This window comes from Carlito syrichta, unplaced genomic scaffold (genome assembly GCF_000164805.1).
Source record: "Carlito syrichta isolate Samal-C Ts95f unplaced genomic scaffold, Tarsius_syrichta-2.0.1 Scaffold68780, whole genome shotgun sequence".
In the NCBI taxonomy this organism is placed as follows: Eukaryota; Metazoa; Chordata; class Mammalia; order Primates; family Tarsiidae; genus Carlito; species Carlito syrichta.
This window is the reverse complement of record NW_007012876.1, coordinates 49088-58648: the sequence shown is the minus strand read 5'-3', so window position 1 is coordinate 58648 and position 9561 is coordinate 49088.

The window sequence follows — 9561 nt, the reverse complement described above, 5'->3', positions numbered from 1 at the left end:
TCTACCTGCTGGGCTCAGGCGATCCTTCCTCTTCAGCCTTCCAAATAGCTGGGACTACAAGCATGCACCACCATGTCTGGCTAATTTTTTTATTTATTGTAAAGATGAGGTCTTGCCAAGTTGCCCAGGTTGGTCTCGAAACACTGGGCTCTAAAATTATTGATTTAACTAACTTTTTATTGCATCCAGTTTTTCACTATTGTAAATAAGATTGGTCATCTTTTAACATAGAGTGCTTTTTCTTTTTGAGTGGAATTTTACTTTGACTTTATGTTTTAGAAATAAAAACTTTTATGCCTTTTAAGAATTTGTTTTATAATCATTTTAATGGACTCATTTCCAAGATCTGTGAAAGTCTAATAATGATTATATTAGTGACTTAACATTTGAAAATAAGTTCACATAAATTTTCCATTACTACAGAATGAAGTCCCCAGATGAAGTCCTCAGTCTTTTTCTTCAAATATAGTTAAACCAGCTAACCCAGAAACAGAAAAACTCTCCTCACATCCACATCCAATTTGAATAGGAAGTTCTGAAAAAAAATTTATGTCAGGAGTTGATGCTTCATTTCCTCTGATCAGACTCTTTCCCATGTGGCCAAGGACAGAACCATCAGTAGCATTTTCATTTTAAAACGGCACAAACACATTTTTTACAAAATAATAACCACCTGTGATAGGATAAAGTCAAATTGAATCATAATATAGCAGAATATAGCACTGAAATCATAGACAGGCCAAGAAAACCTCCCTCAACTCGATGTAAAAATATAGACAATAGACAGTGGAGTTTGATTTTCCTTTTCCTTGAATCACGCAGACAACTGTCTCAGCTCCGAGCCTCATCAGCTTGGGCCATGAGTGGGAGTGAGAAGTTGTGAGAAGTCTAGAAAGTAATGGGTACCAAGACTCTAAAGTTCTACCTCATGTTGTTGGTAATGACTGCTTCACCTGCAGACTAGTTTTCTGAATCTGAAATACACAGGTCCTCCGCCCTGGCTGGCTCCTTGTGCACTTCTCCAGCCTCGCCTGGCTCTTATTTACTCCTCTGTTTTTGTTTTTCCCCATTTCATGGATACAACCTGTTTAGTTTCCCTCAAATTGCCACAAAGGGCTCACCTCTTCATTCTGGCTAGCTCTTACACAATGGGACCTATTCTTCCCTCTCCTGCTGCCTTAGAAAGGCACACATATTCCTTTGCCATTGTAAAATTTACCTCTGCCTTTTTCTTTCTCTCTTTTTCCTCTTCTCACTTTTCTCCTTCTTTTTTTCTTTTTTCCTTCTTTCTGTCTATGAATAACTCAGTCAAAATTTAATTAATACTTGACAGATATTAACAAAAAGAGGAAAACAACTGCGGACCAAGTTTCAGGTCATGAGAAGTCTTTATTTACAAGCTACTTGTTCCAGAAAAGACTAAAAATAACAAAAATCACTCAACCAGATACATTTTGATTTTAAATTAGGAAGCGAGAAACTTAGGCCTATGGAAAGTAGCCATTAACTTCACATTTGTTCTTCACTTAGTGCAGATATGTCTGCATTAGTTTGCTAGGACTGTCATAACATAGCATCACAAACTTGGGGACTTTTAACACAAATTTATTGTCTCGTGGTTCCTGAGGCTGGAAATACAAAATCCAAGGGTCAGTAGGCTGGTTACTTCTGAGGGCTGCAAGGGAAGGATCTGTTCCAAGCCTCTCTTCTTAGAGAGGATGGCCTTCTTCTCCCTATGTCTTCTTCATGTTATCTTTCTTCTATAACTATTTCTGTGTCCAAATTTCCCCTTTTTATAAAGACACTAGTGATATTGGATTAGGGCCTACCCTAATCACCTTACCTTTGCTTGATTACCTCTGTAAATTTCCTATCTCCAAAGAAGGTTACATTCTGAGGTCCTGGGAGTTAGAACTTCAACATATGAATGGAACGGGGTGGCAGGAGGGAAGGACATGGCAAAATTTAACCCTATCAGCATCCAAGTCTTTCTCAAGCTAATGGTTGAGGGAGATGATTGAGAAGAAAGGAGAATAGAGAAGATACTCTGAGCAACTTATCTCCAAATTGCTGAGTGTCAGACTTTGAAATAAATCAAAGAAGCATAAACCCTGGACCAAAATGGATGGGAATCAAAGAGCAAGATAATCCAGGACAAGGAGCATCCAGATAGGCAAGCTGAAAGTAGCCAAGAAAATCCTAGAGATGAAATTCCAGAGCATGTGGGGCTTTTTAAACAGAGCCTACTTCTGACTGTAGAGGGGTCAGTATGGACACTTCCCCTTGTTCTTATTTAGATACTATCATTTTATCCTCTGCTTGGATCTCATCATATGTATCAGACCTCTCAATGATGCTCAAAGTTCATTCGTACTACAACTCCAGTTAAATTTCCACTGGAACTGTTGTGAAGTCTAGTGACTACAATCATTTCAAGTGATGGTTTGTAATATTTTCCATGGATGTCCAAGGTAATCCTTCTGCCGATGCCCTAAACTTCATTTTTTCTCTGTAGCTGTTTTGCAGAGTGACATCCCACCTGGATGTTTTGTCTTTTGGGAAAGTAGGGCATTTATATTTTTATCCTGTTGCAGTTTCCTCCTCTGCCATAGGTGACATTGTGATATCTTGTACCTGTCTCCTTGGCCCCCTACTAGACATCTCAGTGGTATTGATGGTTCAAAGTCGACCTCAACCTATTGTGTTATCTTCTTTGTTTTCCTAAAATATATTTGTTAGCCCATGGTTAAAGTTGAGTACTCAGTTAGGTGGAACTCAACTTCTTCAATTAAATTAATCCGGTGCCCATCTAGGTCTGCTAGTGCTTGTCGTCTTGGCAATTGTCACATCATCCACAAGTCCTGTCTCCCAATAACCAGCAAGTACTTTTTCTTCTTCTTATTTTTGGTATCAGACTTGCTGTTGAACTTCTACCCATGTTCCTGCTTTTAATCTGAATGGCTGTTCCCCAGCTTGGTGTAAATCATTAGCATATAACCTTTACTCATTTGAATGAGTAAGCCCTCCTCACTTCTGACCACCTCAGATCAACAGTGTCATTCTCACTCCCAAGTTTCCTAGGCTGTCTTCTTAGATTTAGAAGACGATCTTCCCAAATTATCTGATTTTAAGATTGCAGCTGTAAGACACTATAAATACATGGAAAAATCATTGTGTGATTTCCATCAAGAAATAAGGAAAACTATTTGTTCATCCCTTACCTGGACATTTAGTTCTATATTGAAATATCATTTTTTCCATGGTTGTATTTAAGTAAAATCTTTTAATTTCATGGTGCATGCATTTATATTCTGAATTGCTAATAACTTTTCAGATTATATACTTATATATACATACATATATATTTTCTTTATAATATAAAAGAACTCTCTACAGAAAAACTTTCCTTTGGTGACCCCAATTCCTTCCCATCTCTTAATTTCTGTGAGTATCAAGAAGCATTTAGTCTGCCTGAGTCAAGGCCGGGAAGAAAGAACAAACTGAGCATAGAGATTGGAGCTAAATGATTGTCGTTATTTAGAATAAAAATACAGAGGCAGATTTTTGGCAGATTCATTTGTTTCTTCCTTCCTTTTTCTCTTTTTTTCCTTTTCTTTTTTTTATTGTATTATTTGTTAACAAACAAGCACTTCAGCCACATAAGGGAAAACATTACTATAGCTTTTACTAGATCATGACTGGTCCTAAATTCTACATTTAATTCACCATAACAAAGAAGACACACACACACACAGGTTTCTGTTTGCTTTTTTTTGTTATTATCAAGTTACCACTATTTACCAGTCATTTGAAAAAAAATTTAGATTATGCATTTTACACCCATGTCTGAAAGAAAGTGATGCATAAGTGAGAGTTGTTTGGATTCTCGGTCCCTTCTCCCCTAGATGATGACAACTGTTCTCTTCATCTTCCAAGTCGTTTTTTTGTCTCCAATTACCTTATCTTTTACATTTCATCTACTAGATGTCATTCTATATATTTTATCTTTATCTGTTGACTTGAAGTAACTTGTCAGAGCGTTTGTATCTGACCTTCTACATTATAGAATATGCACACACTTTAATACATGCCACTGATTTTTTGGAATAAGTAGATAATAAGAAGACATAGTGGTATAAATAAAATAATGTTCTTGAGTGCACTTAACTCAAATGAGTTTAAATGAAACTGGTCGCTGGACTTTAATTCTCACTGGAGATAGGCAGCAGAAATTTAGTTATGGAGATAATCAGTTTTATACGCAGTACTTTGTGGTTCTTAGCAAAAGAATTGATCAAGCTTCGTATAACTTTTTGTTGTTTGTTCATGTTTACTAAATAATTAAGCAAAAAACACTGATGTAACTGGTTCTGGTAGCTACAAACGTCTAGAACATTAATTCCAAGAATATAATGTTCTTTATTCGTTATTCCTTTGGGAACCAAAGACATTTTTAGTTCTTTGATCTGATAGTGTCACCAAGGTAGGATTGCTCAGCATGTCAAGGGACGGAAGTGGGAGGAGTTCTGGAAAGCCCTGTGGGTTTGTGATAACGTAATGCCATCAGATAAGTAGACCCAAATAGGAGTGCACAAAGGCATTCTTCCTCTGTATTCCAAGGACTTACTCGAAAAGCCTATCATGATGTTTTCTTTGGCAGTCTTATATAGCCATTATTAGCCAGTGGGTTGTCCAGTCTAAAATTGGTGACAATTTAAAAGGCTCACAAGGGACTAGATTTAGTGCCTTAAATATATTCAGAATGATAATTTTTCTCTCCTGTGAATTTTTATTATTGAAATTATTAAGGAAACAGTCAATTTTACGTGGACTGTGTTATTCAACTCCCATGAAGGGTGAAACAAATCCAGATGTTTGTTTTCATTTTGTTATTTGATGATTGTGGAAGACTCAGAGGAGGTTCTGATCTATTACACAAGAGAATGAGATCACTTGAATCTGTTCATTCTTCTTCTTCTGTCTGTGACAAGCAAAACATCTGGATTAGCAGGGAAGAACAGATAGACGCAAAAAAGCAAAACAACACTATTAATTATGTCACCAAATGTTCTTGTTGGACTTTGTATTATCTGTCTGATATAGATCACATATTGAGTATATATTCATATACTATTGATGTTCAGTCTCCAGATTCTGTTTCTGCACAGGAAGAGCAGATTTACCCACATTTGTAGAGGCTGTATAGCTATCAACTGTGATAAGTAATTCCCACATTATCCTTTCCTCTGCTGCTCTACAAATGGTATGCTTTCAAAACAAGAGTATACCATATTTGCATGATGCTATTTTGAAATTCTTGAAGTTGAAACTATATTTATTATGGGAGATATTGTTTAGAGATCACAGAGTTTGTGAAAAACTGACAAATACGACTTAATCAAATTACCTAAAAATTATTTTTAATATTTTAATGTGAATATTCAGTTTCTGATTCAAAATATCCAAGTCTAAGCTTTTCCCTTTGTAAGGTCCAGGAAATATTCTCTTTCTCTTACCTTGTTTAAATGTAATAAAAGGGGAGCTCTTTTGTTACCACTGTATCAATGCAGTGATTTTGCTATTAAATTAGATAGATCAATTCCTAGTCTCAGAAAAATAAAGAAAAAATATATGTTTATACACTTAATATAAATGCAGACATATACAAAATCATTATTGTGCAAAAAGTAAGTGATGCCCAATGCCCTAGTTACAATAAAGAAAGTAGAAGGGAGTTTTTCTAGAGAAGAAAAACATTCATTTGACTATGATATATACTGCATATAAGAATGCATTTTGAGGTTTCTTCCTTATAAATATATTCATGATAGCTACAGCAAAAGAAAGAATTTCTTTCATGTAGCTACTGTCTCATCAGACATGCACTCTATAATTGGAAAATAGTCACAATAGTGTCTGGAGTTTATGCTTACTCATTCTGAACACAACAGCTATCTAGGCTGCTGAATTATATCTAGTTCCACAAATAATTGATCTTGCACTTGCTGAACCATATCAGTTTTATTAGGTAGAAAGTTTGAGGCAGGCCAGACAGTTTTATTAGGTATGCTAAACCATATCAGTTTTATTAAGTAGAAAGTTTGAGGCAGGCTCACGCCTGTAATCCCAACACTTTGGAGGGTAGAGGTGAGAGGATTGCATGAGCCCAAGTGTTTAAGATCAACCTGAGCAACTTGGCGAGACCTCATCTCTACAATAATATAAAAAAAATTAGCCAGGTGTGGTGGCATGTGCCTGAGGTTCCAGCTACTTGGAAGGCTGAGACAGAAAGATCACCTGAGCCCAGCAGGTCAAGGTTGCAGTGGCGGTAAGTGTGCTACTGCACTGTAGCCTGGGCAACAGACTGGGACTCCAACACACACACACACACACACACACACACACACACACACAAAGTTTGAGGCAAAGAGGAAAGTGCTTTAGGTAGTTTTAGTTACTGCCGGATGCATGTCAATTTGACATTTAAAAATAAAGTTCCCTCCATATGCTTAATGGGAAAACATCATGTAGCTCAAAACTCAAATGTCTGTTGGTTTACTAAAATATCTAGAGCCTCTCAGAGCAGTGCATGTAAATGAAATTCACCATTTCTCATTTAATTTAGCGGGGTTTTTTTGTATGTTGTTAAATACCTATGATCTAAGAAGAGGATGAGAGTGGTTTTATTGGATTTTATTTTGTCTACCAATTTAATGCCCACATTTTTTTCTGGACATATGGAAGCACTCATGTTCTTGGCACAGAGGATGAACAGTTTTTGCTTGTGCCTTTGTCTGTGCCTTAACAGAAAATCAGTCCTTCATGAAATAAACCAGCTGCTTTAGTAAGTTAGAAAGTCTGTAATACCAAATGTATGAAAGGCTGTCCAATTCAACAGGAAGAGAATATAACAGAAAAATCATGTCTCTTCTCAATTAATTGTTAACAGTGTTGTTTTGTGTGGATGTAAATGAAACATCCTATATAATCATGTTTCCTATATCTTTTCACACTGTTTATATATGACTTACCTTAAGTATAACTAAACAGTAAACGTTTTCAGTCACCATGGGTAGTGGGAAGCTTAAAGAAACAGACTGAGTGACCTCACACAGAAACAAAGATCAGAATATCACATGTTCTCACTCATATAATGGACCTTGAACATCCAATGTAATACTATAACAAAATGACTGACAGTACTGGGAAACTATGGGGGGGAGGGGGAGGGGATTAACAGTAGCAAATATCTGTCTGGGGCTGGGAAAACACCTCTTATCAACAGGGTGTCTGAATGAAACGTAATTGTACACCTAATCCTTAACTGTACCCCACAAAACTATAATAAAAATACTGATTAATTAAAAAAAAAAAACTGTAACTATAATATGTTTTAAATAAGAAAATAATTTTAAAAACCTTACCATGTAAAATTGGATTTTAGGTATACACTGACAATTATTCTTCTCTAAGGAAGTTCCAGCCACAGACGCAAATCAGAGGGGGTTAGTTTTGGGGGTTTTTTTGGGGGGGTATCACTTTTTGGGCCAGGGACACTATTTGGAAGAGAAGCACAAGGAAGAGTAAAGAAGTCTGTCAGATCAGCCTTCAGCCCCCAACCCTCAGCCCCCAGCCCTCAGCCGTTAAACCTGTGATGAACCTGATTAGGGCAAACAACCCAATGTCTCCTCTCATGCCTATGTACAAATAGATGTAAGGTCAAGGTACCCAACTGGCTACTCAGGATAAAGGATATCTGAAATACACAACTTTAAAATTTCAGAGTTGGATAGGATCTCAGAGAATGTGGACCCAACAGCCACATCTTATGTGAGGCAGTAAGCCACATCTTACCTTGAACAGACCAAACAGCTAAAACCCAGATCTTCATGTACAGGTGAGGCAGCTGTGACTTTGAAGTTTATTGCTTTGTCAGAGCCCAGACTCTGGGCAAGCAGCTGCTACCACAGTCGCTTTCTAAAGTTTCCAGAGTTCTCACTAAGGGCAGATGTAGAGCCAACTACATTTTCCCACAACAGCTCTGTTAACAGATTTCTGTTCCAGTGTTTCCAAATTCAGGAACGAATATATAGTTCCTGGCAAAGCAGTTTGGAAGAACTAGTGGCAACATTTTTAAGTATTGATTAAAAAGACAGAGATTGTTCATTTATTCATTCACCAACTATTTAATAAATATCTACAATCTTACTTGAGATAGAGTTGTCAGCAAAGGCATGTTTAAAACTTGACATTCTATCAGAGACCTGCATGAGAACGATGGAGCTTGAAACAGGGGAGGGCATTCCAGGCCCAATAAACTACAAATGTAAAAAACTCTGTGAAACAAATGTAGCCAGTGTATCTGCAGCTGGGAGGATGAGGCATGGAAATCAAGAGGTATACGTTAATGTTCAATCCAGTGGAGATGCTGAGAAATCAGTACCATTGAACAGGTTGTGGTTCTGAGGAGTGTCCAAGCACAGGGATATATGTTTGTGGTTCAGAAGCATATTGATGACATTTATCCAGAGAGATCTACTGATGGAAGAGTATAAAAGAAGTCATCATTGCTAACTTGGTCCTCCCCAATATGTGTAGCTTAGAAGAAGGGGAAGAGACAGCACAGAAGACTGAAGAGGAACAGCAGCATGGGAAAGAAAAGAGAGAGAGAGAAGGAAAGAGAGAGAGAATGAAGGAGAGAGAGAGAAGGAAAGAGAGAGAGCAGGAAGGAAAGAGAGAGATAGAGAGAAAGAAAGAAAGAAAGAAAGAAAGAAAGAAAGAAAGAAAGAAAGAAAGAAAGAAAGAAAGAAAGAAAGAGAAAGAAAGAAAGAAAGAAAAAGAAAGAGCGAGCAAAAGGGGATGGGTTAACATGCAAGTGAATAGAGTTTTAAGAAAGAAGGTGTAACTAGAAATTCCAATGTGCTGAGAAGTTATGTAATATGAGAACTGAGAATTAAACTTGGAATGTGGTAAGGTGGAGGTGTGACATTTATAAAAGTGTGTTCATTGCAATCGTGAGGATGAAAGTCTGATTGGAAGTAGGTGCCAGAGAAACTAGGAAGTAAAGCAGTGGAGATTGACTTACTAGAGATTTCTTGGAAGAGTTTTTCAACACAATAAAGTAGGGAAATTGATGGTAGCTGGAGAGAGATGTGGCATCAAAAGAGGTAATTGTTTTAACAGTTTTCAGATAGTTTACAATAAATGTGCCACATGATTCTGAAATTTAAAATGACTGCCTCTGTGTTTGCTGTAAGTTGAGCCTTGTGTAGCATCAAAACAAAGAAGTTTCCTGATGATTTCTCAGATTTGTCAGCTATCAAGTCTAGAGTAAATACTAAAGGTAGTAGAGTGTGACCTCTTCTCAGATCCACATCCCTGTCCATCACTGCAGAGACAAAACAGCCAGAACCGAGTTCTTCGTGTACACTGAACAGAAATATATCCCCTTGTAACTTGATTCATGTCTTCTACTTTATCCCTTTGGGCCACAAAAACCTTGTCTGGCTGCTCCTGTAAACTTGAAGTGACCTTGGCTCCTCAGCCTTTCTCTCTTATAGA